Source organism: Theobroma cacao, chromosome 7 (assembly GCF_053813885.1).
Source record: "Theobroma cacao isolate CCN51 chromosome 7, ASM5381388v1, whole genome shotgun sequence".
Lineage (NCBI taxonomy): Eukaryota > Viridiplantae > Streptophyta > Magnoliopsida > Malvales > Malvaceae > Theobroma > Theobroma cacao.
Window position 1 is genome coordinate 12555595 of NC_142645.1, and position 20801 is coordinate 12576395.

Consider the following 20801-nt stretch of genomic DNA (forward strand, 5'->3'; position numbering starts at 1 on the left):
TTAAAGCATTGAGACCTGACAGGTTCAATTTAAATTTTCTCAAGAAATCTTGGAAGTTGGTGGGTGAAGATATTTTGGAGTTTGTCCTGGATCTTATGGCCTCAGGCTGATTGGAGAAAATATTAAATTCTACTTTCATTGCGCATTTGCGCTCATCTCGAATGTCTCAAATCCTTCCCCCTCTCAAGGAGTATGGGCCCATTAGCCATGTTAACTCCGTCTGCAAAATCCAAGTCAAACTCTTAATCAATTGGCTAAAAAAAATGGTGAACCAAGTGGTGAGTGACACTCAAAGGGCCTTCATTAGAGGTTGTTAAATCATTGATGGCGTTTTCCTTGTTAGTAAAGTGTTTCATAGCATGAAGAAAAGGAAGAGGAATGGTGGGGGCATTCGTCTCAAGCTGGATTTTGAAAAGACTTTTGACTTTGTGGATTGAGACTTGTTGTTTTTTATTATGGAGATTATGGGTCTTGGAGTTAAATGGAGGTGCTGGATCTTTAAGTTCATTTCAACAATTTGTATAGTAGTCTTGGTTAATGGTTCCACTACTTCGGAATTCGCCATGAAGAGAGGTATTCAATAAGGTGGTCCACTTTTTATTATGATTATTGAATCTCTACCCTTACTCCTCTCTAGAGCCGAAATTCTTAATCTCTTTAGTGGCATATCTTTCTCTGAATCTAGGATCAAACTCTTGCACTTACAGTTTGTTGACAAGACGATTATCTTTATGAGGAGTTGCTCCTAATATGCAACTTATATATGCCAACTAATTAGATCCTTTGAGTTGGCATCCACACTTAGAATCAATTTTACTAAGTCATGTTTGTATCCAATTGTAATTGATCCTAAAGAAGGTGAGATTATTTTCCTTAGATGTGAAGTTAGAACTCTTCCTTTCACATATCTCGGTGTCCCACTTGAAATTAATCCAAAAAGCCCTAAAACATCGGACCACGCTTGCTCTTAGACAACAAAAATATTTATCTTTTGGTGGATAGGTAACTCTTATCAACTCATTTTTCCTTACCAGTGCATTATCTATCGAAATTCCAAGCTCCAAGAGAGGTTCTTAAAATCCTTGAACAAATTAGGAAGAATTTTTTTGGGCTAGAGACCTATATTGCAAGAAGATGGCAAAAGTGTGGTGGAGTATAATTTGTAAGTTGAGGCGGCTTGGGCATTTCTAATCTCGTCCACAAAAATCTTACTCTGTTAGGAAAATGGTGGCAACGTTATGGGGTAAAAGAAAATGCTTTTTGGCGAATGTTGATTTTGTCACAACCTAAACTCGGGGTCATGGTTAACGTGTGAGTCCTGCAAGCGAAACCCACGAATCCCGAGCAAGCCTCAAATAAATTGGCCAGACAAGTAGACATTATCAATAAATCACAAGACTAACGTGGTGCATTTTATAACATCAGTTCTAGTATGTCTCTTTTTAACAATCTGCCTAGAGTACATCCACGTACTATTTACAAGAGCCATGTATTGGCTAACATGGTGGGTCTAAGCCTGTACAAAATAAACCGAAGTCTGTACATCATAGTGGCAATATGTATGCCATCCAACCAAACAACTAACATTAATACCGAGGTTAGCGAAGTGGACTCGTAGACCAAGATTCCTACCAAATGTCAAAAGTGTCTGTCTATCAGACAAACACTAGCCACTTGCTCCCCTCATGGGAAACCCCACAAGCTATTTATTTGCACAAAGCAGCAATTAATTGGGGTGAGTCTTTCATAACTCAATGAGTGAATGCGGACAGGAAACAAGCATTGCAGAAGAATTTTTATTCTAAAAGCAACATTTCAAAAATATTTAACCTGTAACGTGTATGTATGTACAGAATATATACTGAGTATGCAGCATATGACATAAACATACAAATAAAAGAGCCACTTAAGGGCTAACTAGGGAAGTCACCATTATCTCTAGTTTATTGGACTCCCATCTGAATAAATCTAATCAAGGTGCCTCAATAGGATATAAGTTCAAGGCAGCATATACTTACCAATTTATCAAATGCTCAAAATCTGTCAACATGGTGGTATCAAGAGAAAAGTCCTCTAGCGTAAACAAGACATGTCTGGGGCCAAGGCCACCGACAGTAAAACATGACCACATTGCTATGACTTCTTGTTACTAGCCCATATCCATCATTCGAACCTTTATTCATCGGATGAACTTAATTGTTCGTTTACACATGGATAAATATTCAGCAACCCGTTCAAAGACCTCTCATAGGGCAGAACAATATTATTCAACAAGTTGGTTTAAGTAAAGTAATAATATCCAACATACATTTTACAGTACAAAAGCACTCAACTAAGTCATCTCCATACAAACAATAATCCTCAATAATTCATCAATAGGCTATAGCAATAATGCTCACATCACAAAATAGCAAGGATGTCAACTATTTTAAACTGTATATCAAGACCAGCAAGCCAAAGCCTCGGTTTGAAGAACATCAAACTCAGCTACCACCATGTGGCCATCAAGAAAACATAATAGGAGGTTTGAAACCAAGTTGATGCTTAAAGAATTTTCAAAAGGCTTGTTTCCTATATATATACCCATTTTAAAAAAATCAAAATTATTGTTCGCATAGCCATGAGTTCTACCCACCATTAACCATTGGTCTAGGCATAACTTATTTAGGCATGATATTAACAATGCACATACCATACCAAACTATATATATATATATATAGCAAAACCTTAGTTTTCAAATAGGTGCCCCACTTACAATGACAATGGACACTCCTCCAACAGCAAGTTCAACTCTCCTTGCTCAACAACCAACTTCTAGGTCAGCAGCAAGCTTCGAGCCTCAACTCTCCCTCTCACAAAGCATGACCAGCAACTTCTTAGCTTTCAAACATTTTTCCAACACTTAACTTAGTTCTAATTAACTGACAACTCCATAGATTTAATGTTCAAAGTAGCTAATTTCTTATTTTAATAGCTATATTAAACTCATTTTAAACTCCACAAATCAGCTAACTTTGGGAGAATTGAAATCCAGCTAAAGTAAAACAAATTCTGTAATTATAATCCGATTAAAATGTAAACCCAGTAGTTAGGAAGCTTGATCTTACCTCATTTCACAAATTTCTAACTTCAAATATCTAGTTTGGCATCTAAAATCCCATGGAATACAAGCCTAGCTCTTGGCCAAAAAAAGAAAAGAGAAAAAGAAAATGAATGCCTTAAAACTCTAATGGGCGAATAGCTCAAAGTTCTTTTATATTTTTTGCCTACATAGCTGCTGGGATCGACTTTGTATCCATGAAGACAATCCTGGTTATTGAAATCAAAACAAAATGTTGAGTTGTCACTTGCTAGGATCAAGCTTTTAATTCAAATGTTGATCTTAGCTTTCAAAGTGATTCTAGCTGTTTTCCATACTTCAAGGATCAACCTTAGCCTCCAAATGTCGATCCTAAAACAAAATACTCTCATAGGGATGTCAAAGGATAGGGTACTCATTAATTTCGAGGTACCCGAATCCTAACTCTATTAAAAATCAAATATCCTAATCCTATTAACAACCCGAATAATTTCGAAAATTATTACTCTAACCCTAACACTAATACATTCCCATTACCCTATAATTACCCTAACCTGTTTAAAAACCAAATTAGATAAAAAATTATTAAAATCTTCTTCATGGGTACCCAATTACTTGAACCCAAACCCGAAACTGTATACATATATAATAATATTTCTCTACATATTTCATATAATTAACTACTAATTAAATTAATAAAAACACAAATAATAAATTTTAAATCTAAATAATAAAAAACAAAGAGCTTAAACATAAACTTAAATAACTATACACAAATATCCAGATAACAATATAATTTTAAATAACTAGACGCAAAGATCTAAACAAACAGCATAAACTTAAATAACCAAACATTATTTTATTATTTAATAATTATTAACTTATATAATAGTAATTATATTTTTTATAAATGAACATAAATATAACATAAAATGTATGTGTTAAGAGACATTACAAGTTATATCCTATAGAGTGTATATATATATATAATATAATTAATAATTTTATAAGTTATAATTTTTATAATGTTAACACAAAATCAAAAGTAAATATACTTATATTTAAAGTATATATATTAAAAGCATTTTAGTGTATATATAAATAATAGTAGTTATATTCCTTATAAATGAATCCAATATATATAAAGTATAGATATTAAAAGATGTTACAAGTTAATTAATAATCATAATTTTATTAATTAATTTAATTAATTATATGAATTTGTCCTTAATTACATGAAATTAAAAATAATAACTAAGTTTCAAAACTGTTCTAATCTCACAACTTCTTTTTAGATAATTAAGTTTATATATTATAAGTTTATATAAATAAAGGTATATATATATTATTTAGTAATTATTAATTTATATAATAGTATTTATATTCTTTATAAATGAACATAATATATAATATAAAGTGTTTGTGTTAAAAGACATTACAAGTTATATACTATAAAGTGTATATATATATATATTATAATTAATAATTTTACAAATTATAATTTTTGTAATGTTAACATAAAATAGAAAGTAAATATATTTATATTTAAAGTATATATATATATATATATACTAAAAGTATTAGTATATATATAATATAGTAATTATATTTCTTATAAATGAACTCAATGTATATAATGTATATATATTTAAAAACATTTCAAGGTAGTTAATAATCATAGTTTCATGAATTAATTTAATTAAATATATAGGTTTGTCTTTAATTATATGAAATTAAAAAAATAGTTAGATTCCAAAACTATTCTAATCTCAAAGACTCTCTTTAATATATATATTATAAGTTATATTTTTTGTAATGTTAACACAAAATAAAAGTAAATATATTTATATTAAAAAATATATAATAGTAATTATATTCCTTTGTAATATGATATGATATTCATATTATTTAAACATAATTAATAATCTAATAATTTTTTAATTTAAACATATTAATGTCATCACATAAATAATTTGACTAATCATATTTTTTAAAATATTTGTTAACTTTAATGAAAGAAATTGTTTGTAGAGATGGTAAAGGTTTTGATTGCCTTTTTTCCCTTACCTGGGCTCGAATCTAAACACTAACAAAAGTGAACATTTTTTATTCAATTATTTAAATAACAATAATATATATATATGGGTATTAGAGTCGGATTCTGGCCGAGAGCTCGCTAAACCTGAATATTGATATAATCAGGTTCGGGTAACTGATACCCAAGGAGTGATATCCAAACCCTACCTAAACTCGATACGGGTAGTAAAATCCCTACCCAAACCCATCCCAAACTTGATTATAGGGTACCTTAACCCACTATAACCGGGTTGGGTACCCATTGACATCGCTATACTCTCACATGTGACCATTTTATTCTAAGATCGACCCTAGCTTCTCTAATGTCGATCCTAAAGCAGAATACTTCTACAAGTTGCCATTCTATCTTAAGATCGACCTTAGCTTCTTTGATGTCGGTCCTAGACAGAATGCTTCCACCAAAAATCAAATCAACTTGTTTTTTTCGACCATAAACTTCATTTCCAAGTTCCCCAAACCTATTTCCCATTTTATTAGCACCTCAAATTAGCAAATATGCTCTATATTATCCATATACATATCAAAACATAGCTCAAAGCCTTAATCAAATTTGAAGGTACAATAATTATTAATCACATGTCAATATTTTACACAAGTATTACAATTCCACATTCTCATAACCTCATGCACATACATCACCATTCCAAACCCTCATCACATTAAATTTCAGTGTCATATTCTTAAACACATAGACACATTCTTAAATTCATATTTACATACTCAAATTTCATATCAACTCATCAAGTAGCTCAACCAAAGCCATAAAATTTTTTTATCAAAGTTAGGAGTGTTACATCTTCCCCTTTTTATAAAAATTCAATCCTTGAATTTAACTCAAGTATAGGAAAACAAAATTGTACCTTAAGTCTAAAAAAGATGGGGATAATTTGATCACATTTCTTCCTCCAATTCCCAAGTTGCTACCTCAATTGAGCGGCTTTACCATAGTACTCTTACTGAAACAATATCTTTAGAGCGAAGCTATTTTACTTACCTATCTAATATAGCCACGAGTTGTTCCTTATATCTAAGTTCATCTTGCAACTAAACCTTATCATATTAAATCACACGTGAAGGATAAAAAATATACTTCCAAAGCATGGATATATGAAAGATCAGATGAACATCGAACAAATTTGGCAGTAATGCTAACTGATATGCAACTGTGCGTACGTGCTCTAAAACCTCAAATGGTTTGATGTATCTCGAGCTCAATTTCTTTTTCTTATTGAACCTTTTAACTCCCTTTGTCCGTAAAACTCTCAGTAACACAAAGTCTTTGATCTCAAACTTTAAAGGCTTTCGCCTATTATCGATGTCTGATTTCTACCAACTCTAAGTTGACAACATGTTTTTCCTCAAATTATACGAACACCACTTACAACTTCTTGGACCATTTCTAATGCTAAGAGCTTCCTCTTTCCAACCTTAAGCCATCCAATGGGCAGCTTACACTTTCACTTGTCCAAGGCCTCAAGTGGTGCCATTCCAATGCTAGCCTGATAACTATTGTTATACGCAAACTCGAGGAGATGCAGATAATGATTCCATGAGACTCCAACATCTAGTATGATTACTCTCAACATATCTTCGAGTGTCTCATATGGTGTGCTCAGATTGGCCATCTGTCAAAGCATGATAAGTTATATTAAAATCCAACCTTGTGTTTGAGGCTTTTTGTAGCCTTTTCTGAAACCAATTAGTGAATTGTGGTCCTCTATTAGAAACTATAGTTATCGAGACCCCATCTAGCCTTACAATCACAACAATATAAATTCAGGCAAATCGTGCTGCTCCAAAGTCATCTTGACCAATAGAAAATAAGCTAAGTTTGTTAGCCGTGCAACTATCATCCAAATGGCACCATAGCTTTTTATAGCTTGAGGCAAACCCGTCATAAAATCCATTACTACAAGCTCCCACTTCCACTCGATTGCCGATAATGGCTGTAACGGCCTTGAAGGTCTCTAATGTTCAACTTTTACTTACTAATATACCAAGCATCTAGAGACATACTCTGTTACATCTCTTTTCAAAGCTTGCCACCAATATACGGATTTCAAATCGTGGTACATTTTAATGGCTCTAGGATGTATGGCATAGGTTGTAATGTGAACCTCTTCCAATATTTTCTATCTCAAACCATTTAAATCTAGCACGTAAACTTGAGATCGATATCTAAGTAATCCATCAATGTCATGAACAAGGTCTTAAGCTTTATCTTTGCTCATATCTCTAAAAACTTTTACTACAAATTCATCCTAACTCTAGGCATCTCTAATCAAATCCATAATCATTGGTCAGACTCTAAAATGAGCTAATAAGGCATCTAAACCATTAACCTCAAAATGGACTCCCATATTATCAAGATCATGCAAACTCTACACCAAAGAGGGCCTTTCCACTGCCATATGTGTTAAACTCCCCATCGCTTTTTGTTTCAAGGCATCTGCCATTACATTTGCCTTACTAAGGTGATAGAATATGGTGCAATCATAATCCTTTAACAATTCAAACCATTTACACTGTGTCAAATTCAAATCTCGTTGCTGAAATATATACTTCAAGCAGTTATGGTCGATAGATATTCCATAAGTCTCTCCATACAAATAGTGTCGCCATATTTTCTAGGTGAATATGATCAGTACCATTTCTAAATCGTTGCAGGATAATTCTGCTCGTGCCTCTTTAACTGTTATGAGGAATAAGTTATCACTTATTTGCGTTGCATCAATACATAGCTCAATTCGATCTGTGATGCATTGTAATACACAATATAACCTATAGATCCACATAATAGACTCAACATGGGTGCAAAAGTGAGAAAAGCCTTAAGTCGCAAAAAACTTACCTCGTAGGCATCAGAACAATCAACCTTATCTCCCTTTTGAGTTAATTTAGTTAGAGGAGATGCTATCTTGAGAAATCTTGGATAAAGTGTCTGTAATAATCAGCTACCCCTAGAAAACTTTGAATTTTAGTTATAGACGTGGGCCTCGGCTAGTTCTTTAGAGCCTCTATCTTACTTAGATCAACTTGTACCCCCTGCTTGGACACAACGTGTGCTAAGAAACTGACTTTAGTTAACCAGAATTCACAGTTTGTGAACTTAGCATACAATCAATGCTCTCTAAGAGTTTGAAGCGTAATTCTCAAGTGTTGTGCATACTCTTTTAGGCTCCTTAAATAAGCCAAGATGTTGTCTACAAATACTACTATAAATTTGTCCAAATATGCCCAAAAAACTCTATTCATCAAATCCATGAATGTTACAGGGGCATTTGTGAGTCCATATGACATCACTAAAAATTCATAGTGCTCATATCAAGTATGGAACACTATCTTATGTATATAACTCTCTTGAATTCTCAATTGATGATACATAGAGCATAAATGTAACTTTGAAACATAGACTACACCTTGCAACTGATCAAACAAATCACTTATCCTTGGGAATGGATACCTTTTCTTTATTGTAACTTCATTTAACTGTTGATAGTCAATGCATAATCAGAGGTAACTATCCTTCTTTTTCATGAATAGAACTAAAGCTCCCAAAGTGATACAATAGGCGAATAAAGCCCTTACTCAATAGATAATTCAACTATTCCTTGAGCTCTTTCAATTCAATTGGTGCCATTTAATACAAAGGTATAAAAATAGGCTTCGTATCCATAACTAAATCAACACAAAATTCAATCTCTCGCTAGGGACGCAAACTAGGTAGTTCTTCTAGAAACACATTAGAGAACTCACATACTATCGACACCAAATCCAAACCTCCATCTTCCATCCAAACATCATTCGTCACAACTAGATATCCTCGGCAATTCTACACAGAAATTCATTTAACGGCCAACATTGACATAACCTTAGAAATTGCTAGACTACTATGTTCATAGATAACAAATAAAGGCTCCCCTAGAAACTTAAATTTCACTAGCTTATAATGGCAATCCACTTTGGTGAAACAAGATGCCAAGCAATCCATTCCTAGTATTACATCAAAATCCAATGTCATTAATAGCACCAGATCAGCAACAGTGTCTTTGTCTTTAATACAAACCACACAAGTCTCATATACATATTCTGCCATAAATACTTCATCTAAGAGAGTAGTCACAATCAAGGGTTCTTTCAAACCACTACAAAATTTGTCTAGACTTTACACAAAGTGCAGAGACACATATGAATGGGTTGAGCCAAGGTCAAATAATATTAAAGCCTTAAAACCACATATACAAAGTGTACTTGTAACTACAACATTAGAAGTCTAGGCCTCCTACAGTGTCAATGCAAACACCCTTGCTTGGCCCTTGCTTGAACTACTCAGTTGTGTTGACCCTACAAGTCTACTTAAAGATGGGATGGCTATCTCCTTACATTTGTTCCCTTAGGCATCCCTAGCAAAAGATGCTGGTACTAAAAAGGCAATTACAACTGATGGCATAAAGCTGCAAGTAGTCTCTTGTGGTGGTCTAGCTCTCGAGCAATCTTTCTTCTAATGTCCTGGCTAGCCACACTCAAAACATGATCCTGTTGCTTGATGCCATGATTTGTTATGTATATTCCCACAGAAGGTACAATAAACACCTCTCTATATAAAGCCTGGACAAGTCATCCCCCTACTTATTGACTCCATATGTTTTTGATGCTAACAAAATATTCCTCATTCATTAATGTCTAACTTCACTATTTAAGTGTGTAGGATTTAATTTAATACCTCTAACAAAGCTGTTAATTAAAAGCAAGTCAAGGAACTTGCTAAGTTTAATGAATTAGTTAAGAGGAAAGAGCAAGTAATGAACAAAGACAGAACCTTAGTAATTGATTGTCAAGGGACCTTAATCAGTTAAGGAATGGTTGTGTGATAATTTGAAGCAAAACAAAAATATGCTAATTGGTTAAGAAGTTTGGTTAATCGGTTATAGCACAAGGTCCTTGTATCTTTAAGCTCCAAAAACAAGTTTGAAAATATAGTTGATCGTTGAAGGGAGCTAAAATGGAAAAGTTTAAAATTCAAAGATCTTCTAGTTGATTAAAGGTGATTTTAATCGGTTATGGTTGAAAGAAGTAAAGCTCCAATCAGTTAAGCTAAAATCTAACCAATTAGAGGAAGACTACTATGTAAAGAAGTAAAAATAGAAAGTTTATAATCGGTTAGAGCTTACCATAACTAGTTAGAGAAAGTCTGTTGAATAAAAGAAGTCTGAAGACAGAGAACTCTCAATCGGTTAGAGCCTCCTGTGATTAGTTAGAGCAGAGAACACAACAACAAGACAGTGCAAGGCAAATAAGCTATAATCAGTTAGAGTTATTTGTAACTAGTTAGTCGTAGTTTGTCTACCTATTTGAATTTAAATACTAGAGGACAAAATAACAGCTAGAAGTGAATCAAAGTTGTTTTTAACAGCTAAAAACTGTCTCCAACAGAAAAATCCGACTTCACAAATATAAAAGGAAGCTCCAATAGTAAAAGAAGTAAGAGATTTGAAGACAAATAGCTACTTTTAGCAAAAAGTCAAATATCTTTCACTAAAAACACTTGTTCTTCATTCTATATCCAGAAAAAGTGCTTAAGCTTGATTGTAATCTAAAGGTACTAAGTTGTACTTTTTTTCTTCTCTTTCTTAGAATATTAGAATGTGGGAAGTGCTCTAAAGCTTGTTGTAAGTGATTAGAGCTTGGGTTAGAAACTCACCTTGTGGAAGCTTGGCAGTTCAAGCATTGGCAGCCTTCTTTACTGCTATTGCTGGCCAGGCTCAGGTTGGTCAAGCTATTCCTATAGTTCCTCCAGTTGCTCCTTCAGTACCACCACCCCCACCTCCTGTCCCACCACCAGTGTTGGATGTTTCTATTTCCAAAAAGCTTAAAGAGGCTAGGCAACATGGTTGCATTTCTTTTATGGGTGAGTCAGACGCAACAGTAGCTAAAGGGTGGTGCAAATGGCTTTAAGAGCTGAGAAGCTTGCGTATAAAAATAGGAGAATGCGAGCTGAGTTAGCAAAAAAGAGAAATTTTAGTGTATCTTCTAGTCAGCCACCAAAAAGGGGCAAAGACTCATCTGTTTCAGGAAGTACTACTATTATTTCAATAACATCTTCTTGACCTCCATTTTCACAAACACAGCAGAGGCCTCCGAGATTTAACAGATCTGCGATGACTATTTTTGGGAAGAGTTTCGGAGGGTTCTGATAGATGCAGAAATTGTGGGAGATATCATGTCGGGCCGTGTAGAGGGCCTGTACGATGTTTTTATTGTGGTCAGTCGGGTCACATTAAGAGAGATTGCCCACAGTTAGGATGGGCTACGGTAGCTGCTTTATCTCCACCAGCTTGTACGGATATGCAGAGGAGAGATTCCTCTAGATTGCAACTGAGACAAGGATGATTTTGACATACCACCAGGGGTAGATTACATATGTTGAAATTAGTGTTCTAATAAAGTACATATGATAGAAAGCTAGTTTTGTAAATTGTAGTTTCCATGATCATGAAACTTTTGAACTAATAATAAGATAAGCATAAGATGTTGATTCAGGTGGATTAATTTCATGACGATTTTAAGTTAAAGTGATTGGACTATATGAATGATAAGACAAAGAAGACCAGTAGTTGTGAATACTAAGGAATTGTGGAACACTAGAAAACAACGAATAATTATGTGTGTGGTGTCATACGTATATGGTGAAGTCACTATACAATATGGAAAGAGTATTCTCAAGTGGGATTTATTGACTGATGATAAGTGGCGTGCAATCTGAGATACATGTAGCTATGAATAAATTTGGAGATTTTTGCTTAAGCAAACTCGTACTAAATGTTATGGTAAAGATATATGAATGTTAGTGGAAAAGTAAATACGTTAAATCAATGTTCTGATTGCGCACTTGTGATAGAAAGTTAGTCTAGCTAATTGTGGTATAGACTCAGAGGGAAGCCACACGATTATAAATAATTGAGGTAGTAGCTTTAAAGGTAGAAGAGTTGCTGGGATAAAGTGAATTCAAACAGTTGCAACGCCACAGTACTGACTATCAAACGCTGTCACGTTAAGAACCCCTAATGGCTAGAAAGCATGAGCAAACTGTGAGCAGCATAAAGATTAGACTCACGAGTTGGAAAATGGTCATTGGTTTTGATGTTGAGTTTCGTTATTGGGAGTCTTAAGTGCATTGGGGGAGTGTTAAGATGAATAATATGTTGACTAAAGTCAAATCTTAAGAAATAAAGTAAACCTTGTTAAAGGTTAAAGAGGAAGTGAGGGAAAGGTTAGATGAATGTATGAGATATTGATAAGAGACGTTAATACCAAGTGATGAAAATGTGAATAAAGATTTCAATAATGATATAGTAATGAGTTTATATAGAATATTGTTATGAGAATATACTAATCTTGTCTTGACCTTGCTAAAAGGAAAGGATTAGTGACAACACAAGTAAACTACGTGGTATGCTAGAAACCCTTAGAGATAAATTGAAGCATGAGTAATTGGGCATGCCTTTATGGAAATGACATGCTCGGAGTATGAAAGAGCAAATAAGTGATTAAGTGTTTCAAGAATGTTTAAACACCTTTGAGAAAGAATTATAAGTTATACATGATAAGTATAAGATGTGTGATTTTGAAACTTACTAAGGAGCCAAACAACTAAGTCACAAGTTAAGTGATCGCCTGCTGTGAGACATAAGTTTAAGATAGATATTCCCAAGGAAATACTCAAGATAAGTTCTGCCATGGATCTCGTGAAAGCAAGCATTAAGTTATGTGGTTATAAAAAGGAAGCGTTAAGTTGAGAGTGATATTTGTATTAATATTGAAAAGTACTTGAGGAAAATCTAGTTTCAAGTCTTGTAATTTCAAGTACATTTCGTAAATTGGTTAAGGAAGAATGATGTTATATTCGTATGAAAGAGTGAAACAAAAGATGATAGAAGTTAACCTTGATAATGAAGTCAGATAATGAAACTTTCCTAATATATTATGAAAATTGGAATTCGAAAATGCTTGAGGCATACATGATTCAAATGAGTCTGAGTTTTAAGTTACAAATTAATATCGGAATGCAAGAAGGATACAAGGTAATGTAGAGGCATGAAGGATAATCGAGGAAAAATGATGACTCTTAGAAATTGTGGTATTGCATAAGATGCAGTGATCAAGTTAAGGTAAATCTTTGTGGCATCAATGGGATTATAAAACATACACACATAATAGATTATAATTCAATGAAGATGACATTGTGATGCAATGATATATAGTACAAGGAAACTTAAGCATATAATTGGAAATGATAAGAAGAGAGTATAAGTATGTAAATGATGTGGAACTATGCACAAGCATGAAGAGAATTTGTATGAATTATGAAGATTATTCTATTGAATCTTGGTTATGGATGGGAATGAACAAAGAGAAATTATCCTGAAGGCATTTGAAAACAAAGAACCCGTATACATAATGAGGAATATGGACATTTGAATGTGCGTGTATATGTATGTGTGGAGTTAATGATGTACCCAACTAAAATGAAGAATGGTTTTAGTAGTTTGAGATTTGAACTCAATATATTTGATGAGTTGTATAGATAATGTAACGATCAAGAATCTTATCAGAAGTCGATTTATGGCGACCTAAGGAATTTTGGGGAAATAGTTAAGAAAATGTAATCTATAGTGCGATTAAGCCATATGAGATGGACTAATAGCATTAAGAAGATTGAAATTTCCTAAATGCAAGGTAAACATGAAGTATGTGGAAATAATTGAAGCCATTAATATTCCTTAACTCTGAGGATATGTACAGGAATGAGTATGGCGTGTTAATGATACCGTAAACTACATAATATTGTATGAGGATGGATGAATGAATGAAAGTCGAGAAATTTGATATGAAATGAAGTAATAAGATAGTGATCGGTATACCTAAATAAGTATAAAATGTGGTCGAAATTGGTATGATTGAGATGGAGTTATGGTTCAGATTTAATGATAGTAATAGAAGCATGCTTGGTGTCTCGATATAAGAGATCATAATTATGAAGGTTACTGTTGATTTGATTTTAAAAGATAATAATAGACAAAAGTGAAGTACTCGAGTTGAATTGGAGGTAAATGAGGTGAACAAATTGAAATTCCCTATAAAGAGGAGGACATAAGAAGTCGAGCATTAGATGAGAAAATAATACCCTCACATTTTCTCCGAGTTCAGTAAATGAAATTTTGAGGTTAAAATTTTATTTTAAGGGGGGGTAGTGTTGTCAAGTCCAACTCTACAATATGTTTATTATGCCATTCTTACATAAGAATGCATGTTTGCTTACTTGGGTACCTCGAAGATCATTAAAGGACGACAATGTACCAAATGGTACAATTAAGTTGAATTAAGCCTCGAACTAGTCCAAATAGAGATTTTAAGATGAAATTGAGAATTTTAAAACCCCAGAATAACTAAAAATGGTGATTTGGAGTTTGAGGACCGATTTGGAGTCAAATTGGAATTTTCATGACCTAGGGGCAAAATGGTCATTTTGCTACTCGAGATTAAGATGTGAGTGTTGGATGAAATTTTTGACTAAGATTGATCATTTGGAGTATAATTTGAGTTTGAGAAGTGAAGAATTTTAATTTCGACGTTTTTTTGAGGATAAGGGCAAAATAGTCATTTTGCCACCCCAGGGACAAAATTGTAATTTAACACCACCCAACACTTGTCCAGCACATGGATTTTACCCAATATTATCATGGATAATTAAGGAAATTTAAGTGGTGGAGAGAGATTGCTTAATAGGTAAGTATGACACATGGACCAATGGAATGGTGACACATGGTAAATTTTTGTCCATTTAATATTTTCCTTTATAAAGCCAATTTGAACTCTTCCACATTCATTCTTATGGCCGACCAAAGCAAGAACAAAGGAAGAAAAGAAAGAACAAAAACCCTAGAGTGAAAATTCAATAGAAAATTGGTGGATTTCAAGTAATCAAGCAATCAAAGGTAAAATTTCTTGATTTTGACTTGTGATCTACCTTTCCCATACATTCTTTTGCATTTTCCATGGTTGAATCACATGATTTCATGATGGGTCTCTTGCTGGCCGAACACTTAGAGAGAGATTTTGATGGTTGTTTTGGTTAGATTTTAAGATATTCTAGTGTTTTTAGTTGATTGGTGATGTGTAACATAAAAATCAAGCAAGAAAAATTCATGTTCTTCCATAACCCTCACTGGCCGAATTCTCCATGTGGAATTTTGATGATGATTTTGACTTTATTTCAAGTGATTTGGTTAGGAATTAGTGATTTATGGTATGAGAATCAAGCTTGAAAAATTATATTGTTAGTGAACCCTCCATGGCCGAATTTTTCAAGAGAAAACGTGAAGATGATTTTGCCATATTTCAAGTTATTTAATTTGTGTTTGATGATTTGGAGTATTGTGAGAAAAATGGAATTATTTGTAATTGAATTGGACGTATTGGCCAATTAATCGGGTGATAGATCGAATTAGGCCAATACCATTTTATTTAGGTACACAATTGAACTTATATTGAACACCGTATTTAGATGGTTACTCGAGCGTTTCACATCCCATTTCATGCATTAGTAAGGAGCCTGAAATAGATTTATAATGGTATGACACAGTATATTGACTAATGTGTTGTGTATTGTATATAGGTGGAGAGCCCTCTAATAAGGGTAAAGATGTTGTGTCAGAGGACTGAAAATAGGAGTATTTCAAACTCCTGATACAGTGAGTAACCTTATCATCATCTTGATTATCTGAAGTGAATTTTAATTTGTTTTTGTGATTTTATGGAAAATGAGTTTAAATGGCAAATCTTTATGTTTAATAAGCCAAATGTGATTAAATGAAATGATTTTATAAAATTGTCTTGAAATTGAAAGATGGTTTTGAAAATGGAGTAATTGGCGACTAATTGCTATGTTATAAATCATGTTTCTAATTGAATGGCTTATGATAATATTGGCATGAATGGTTGAATTGGTAAATGTGCTGAAAATGTATGAACTGTTGATTTGCCTTGAGAGGCTATAAAATAAAATAATTGCCATGTCATGCTATCGCAAATTTTATTGTATGGTGGGTTTAACTTGCTGCAGTGGGCGGGTTATGTGGACCAGCCTTTTTGAGGGACGCGAAATCCTGTTATATTCTTACCTCAATTGGGGAGGCGTATAGGGTAAATCCCGAGGTACAACTTTAGAGTTCACTTCACGCTAAACCATCACATGAGGGTGAACTCAGTCAACGCTAAGGAACAACTATGTTTTCAAAATAAAAACATGATTTATGCATACATGACTTTTTAACAGCCTTGGCAGACTCGATTGGGATAACCCCAGGCCAAGGTATCCCTGATAACTGAGTATGAGAATGATTTTGGCACGAGCCAAGCTTTTCAGGAAATCATAAGCCTTGTTGTTTATTTGGGTGAAATGAATCTATTTTATCTTATTAAAATGAGTTCGAAATGCTGTGAATCATTGTTATGCTAATCTATTTTATCTATCTCTATTTACTCGACTTTAGATATTTTAGATGATATTTGTTTACTCACTGGGATTATATAATCTCACCACGCTCTTTTCCACCCCTTTCAAGCTCAAGATAGTCGATAAATAGCTCATTTCGTTGAGGGCTACAGTTGGACTTGCATCCTCAAAAACTGTAGGTTTATCGCTTTTGATACTTTTGGTCGTTCGTGGGCCCACACGTCACTGTAAATTAAATCTTATGCTTTGGTTATCTATATTATAGTATGTATGAATTTATTTAGCTTTTACGCTACAAAAATTTTTTACTGGTAACTCTATAAATATTGTTTTATAAGAAAATAGAATATTTTATTGAATATTTTTATTATATTCAAATAGGTATAGTTTCACTTTAAATGAATGTTTTAGACATCTAAACTTATTTTTGATTATGAAATATGTGTTTTCCACTCGCATACTACATTTTTAGCTGATTTTGAGATTTTTGAGGAAAAATGACCAAAATGCCCTTGTGAAAAAAAAAATTATTTTTCTATTGTTTTGATTTGGAAATAGTTTATAATCTCTCAAAACATGATACTTAACAACTGTTGCTCACAGGGAAGGTGCGAAAATTGATATTAAAGCCTTGCGAGGTTCCGATTAGCATTCCGGGCAATGAATGCCTATCGAGACGTCGCGGCGGTTGTCACGGGCTCGAGCGGAGTACCGAGTTGTGACAGGAAGAGAAAATTTTTAGTACTATTCACCCCCCTCTAGCACTCCAACAAGACCAACAAGTGGTATTAGAGCCAAACCCTCAAGATTGAGGCTAACATCCTTAAGGGAGATCCACATCGCTCTACAAAATTCTATTGTTGTTGAGGGTCAATCCACAAATTGGCCTCCTTTATTTGATGGATCAAATTTTGCCTATTAGAGCACTAGGATGTCTATCTACATTAAAGCTCTTGATTATGAGATGTGGGATGTCATTACAGAAGGACCTCATATTCTCACATCACCTAGTTTTGTCAAGGGAGAAAAAATTCCCAAACAAAGGGCAAAGTGGACTAAAACTGAAGTTAAAAAGGTTCAAATTACTTTCAGAGCTATTAACGCTCTCCGCTATGCGTTGATTCCTATTGAGTTCAATAAAATCTTTGGTTGTACCACAGCCAAAAGATTTGAGAAAAAGTTGGAGTCATTCATGAAAGGACTTCTCAAGTTAAGGAGTTCAAAATTACTTTACTCACCCATAACTATGAAATGTTTAAAATGGAATCGAGTGAAGATATTTCTAGCATGTTTGATAGGTTTACCAATATTACAAACAATCTTAATCAACTTGGCAGATCTATCCCTGAACATGAGTTAGTTAAGAGATTACTTAGATGCTTCTCAAAAAGTTGGAAACCTAAAGTCACTACCATCCGTGAAGCTAAAGATTTAAATACCATCACTCTTGATGAAATTTGTGGCTCTCTTCTCAAACATGAACTTGACCTGAAGGAAGAAGAAGAAGAAAAGAGAAAAGCCAAAGATAAAAGGAAGAACCTAGCCTTGAAAATCACCATACTTGAGGAAGAGCTAGAAAACCTTTCAAGTGATGATGATGAAAAGTTGGCTATGATGGCTAGAAAATTTAAACAGCTAATAGGGCAAAAAGGTAAAAGGTTTGGGAGAAGAAATTCCAATAAAGATCAAGGTTCCACTTGGAAAAGTAAGCACAAAGGTGATTTTAGCGAAAAAGATGAAATGATTTGTTTTGAATGCAAAAAACCTAGACACTTCATATCATAATGTCCATTTCTAAAGGAAGAATTGTCAAAAAGGATTCAGAAACCAAAAATTGTAATAGTGGCAGCAACATGATCTGACAATGACTCTTCAAGCTCAGAAGAAGAAAAAAAATTGGAAGAAAGAGTAAATTTTTGCTTGATGGCAAAAGAGGAAGTATATAAGGTAACATCTAATTCTTGTGATATTTCTTATGATGATTTGCAAGATGAATATGATTGTCTATACGTTGAATTTGAAAAACTTGCATTGAAATATAAAGCAATGAGAAAGAAAGCTGTGGCATTAGAAGATGAACTAAAAAAAATCAAGCATGATTTTAATTTTATTGTTGATCAAAGAAACATTTTTCAAATAGAACTTGAGCATTCGAAAGTAGACTTTGAACTTCTGAAGTTTGAATTAGAAAGCAAAAATTTAGAATTACAAAGACTAGTAGATGAAAATGCTGCACTTAAAGTCTAAATGGAGGAAAGTTCAAAACTGAAAATGAAAATTGGAGAGAAACTAAAAAGAAATGCAAATTTTAGAAAGAAAATCAATGCATTTTTAGGTTGTTGCTATGTGTGCGGCAAGAAATGTCATTTTTCTTTTGATTGCTATCATAATGGATATAACTTTTCAAAACCAAATTGGTTTGGGTACCCAAAGGTTCTTTTGTGTTAACTAACCCCAAGAACCCATTAAAGTATGGGTACCTTTGAAAAAGAAATAAAAACTTGTTTTGTAGGTTAAGCAAAAACAAATGGAACAATGTTTGGAAGCTCAACCAAAGGAGAAGCAACCTTGGTACTTGGATAGTGGTTGTTCAAGGCACATGACCAGATTTGAAGACTTGTTTGTCAAGATTGATAGAAAGGAAAACAATAGTGTCTCTTTTTGGTTACAACTCCAAAGGTATTAGCCAAGGAATTGGAACCATTGGTAACACTTCTCAAACTATAATCAAGAATGTTTTATTTGTTGAAAGTCTAAAGCATAACTTGTTAAGCATTAGTCAACCTTGTGATAGAAGATTTAGAATTTGCTTTGATAGTCATGTATGCCATGTGATTGACATTGACACTAACAAAGTTGTATTCATTGGCATAAGATTTGAAAATGCTTAAGTAATTATTCTTGATGAAATTAATATCCAAAATGAGTCTTGTCTTTTGGCCAATGATGTGTGTGATAGTTGGTTATAGCATAGAAGACTAGGACATGTTAGTATGCATACCATTTCCAAGGTTTTGAGAACAAACTTAGTCATTGGACTTCCAAAGATATCGTTTGAGAATGACAAAGTTTGTGATGCACGTCAATTTAGAAAACAAGTTAGAAATTCTTTCAAATCAAAGAAAGTCATATCAACTTCTAGGCCACTTGAATTACTACACATTAACTTGTTTGGACCAATCAATGTTGCTAGTCTAGGAAGCAAGTCATATAGCTTGTTATTGTTGATGACTACTCTAGATTTACATGGGTGTATTTTCTTGCTCATAAAGATGATGCATTGCCAATTTTTGTTTGGCATTGTAAAAGAGTTCAAAATGAAAAATGCCTCACCATTGTTGGTGTTAGAAGTGATCATGGTGGTGAATTTGAAAGTGATAATTTTGAAATTTTTTGCAATGAAAATGATTTTGATCACAATTTTTCTGCTCCTAGAACTCCACAGCAAAATGGAAGTGTTTGAAAGAAAAAATAGGACTTTAAAAGAAATGGCAAAAACAATGATTTATGAAAATAACTTGCCAAAATATTTTTGGCCTGAATTTGTAAACACTGCAGCTTATATACTGAACAAAGTTTCCATTAGAGCCATGATTTCTAGAACCCCTTATGAGCTTTACAAAGGAAGAAAACCAAATATTTCTCATCTAAGGAGTTTTGAATGTAAATGTTTTGTCTTAAATAATAGAAAACACACCTTGGGAAAGTTTGATGCTATGAGTGATGAGGCAATTTTCTTAGGCTATGCATTGAATTCTAAAGCATATAGAGTGTTTAACAAAAAAACTCTAGTTATAAAAGAGTCAATTCATATTGCTTTTGATGAGACTAATGCTGCATAAAGAAAACTAGTGCTTGATGATGATGATGCAAATGACATTGAGAAGAAAATGGAAAAGATAAGCTTGGATAGCAAAGAAAATGATGGAGGAAGCTCGAAGGAGAAAGATGATAATGAACCACCACTAGAAGACTTACAAAGAATTGAAGAACAGCACAATGATCTTCCTAGAAGCTGAAGATTCATAAAGAATCATCCTCAAGAACTCATCATTGGTGATCCCTGATATGGTGTCAAAACTATAAGGGGATTAAGAGAAGCTTGTGAG